General features: G+C 42.0%; 1 pseudogene; it reads left to right on the top strand.

Moving 5' to 3' along the window:
• Nucleotides 1-218: 218 nt before the first annotated feature.
• LOC118849126 lies at nt 219-711 on the top strand (annotated as a pseudogene).
• The last annotated feature ends 341 nt before the right edge of the window (nt 712-1,052 follow it).

Here is a 1,052-nt window from a genome sequence, read left to right as displayed (position 1 = left end):
TCTCCCTCTCTCACTCTCTCGCCAGCCGGCTGTCCCCGACAGGCTCACGCGCCGTAGCCTTCCTCCCCCCAGCTCTCGTTGTTCCCTTCCTCGGCTACCAGGAGGAAGACACTCCTCCGCATTGTAAACCGTCACATTGCCTAGACTCTCGGCTCTCCCTCCTCCCGGCCCCGCGCCGGCCCAGGGACCAGACCACGCTCTAAGATCGTCCTCTTTGGAAAGATGGCCTCAGGAGTGCAAGTAGCTGATAAAGTATGCCGCATTTTCTATAATATGAAGGTTCAGAACTTTCCATAACAGAAGAAATCAAGAAAAGAAAGAAGGCAGTTATCTTTTGTCTGAGTGCTGACAAAAAATGCATCACTGTGGAAGAAGGCAGAAATCTTAGTGGGAGATGCTGGTGTAACCACTACTGATTCTTTCAAGCATTTTGTGGGAATGCTTCCTGAAAAGGACTGTAGCTACACTTTATTTGATGCAAGCTCTGAAACAACAGAATTAGGAAGAGTTGGTGTTTTTTCTGTGGGCACCAGAACTAGCACCTCTCAAAAGTAAAATGATGTATGCAAACTCCAAAGACGCAATCAAAAAGGAATTTCCAGGCATTAAACACGAATGTCAAGCAAAGGACCAGAAGATCTCAACCCGGCTTGTATTGCTGAGAAGCTAGGAGGGCCCTTAATTGTAGCTTTTGAAGGATGCCCTGTGTAGATGATCATTCAGTGCCACAAGTCTGAAAAGTTTCCATGTTTAATGTATTTTCTTGCTAAATATGTAAAACAAATACACTTAGGTCTGTCTTCTTCTAGATTAACTAGATATTATATAAACCTGTATAAAAGAACCCTAAATAAATCTAAAGTCTAAAGTTTCAAAAAAAGAGAAATACAACAATCTAAGACAATTCCAAAAGACTCATGATGGAAATGCTAACCACATCCAGATAAAGAAATATGGAGACAATACAGATCGAGGCACACTATTTTCATTTTCTTTAGTTTTTAGTTTTTTGAGGGGTTTTCCATTGTTTTTCCTTTTGTTCTGTTTCTTCT

This window comes from Trichosurus vulpecula, chromosome 4 (genome assembly GCF_011100635.1).
Source record: "Trichosurus vulpecula isolate mTriVul1 chromosome 4, mTriVul1.pri, whole genome shotgun sequence".
NCBI classification, from domain to species: Eukaryota; Metazoa; Chordata; class Mammalia; order Diprotodontia; family Phalangeridae; genus Trichosurus; species Trichosurus vulpecula.
Note: the sequence above shows the minus strand (reverse complement) of the source record. Positions and strands in the feature narration are given on the sequence as shown.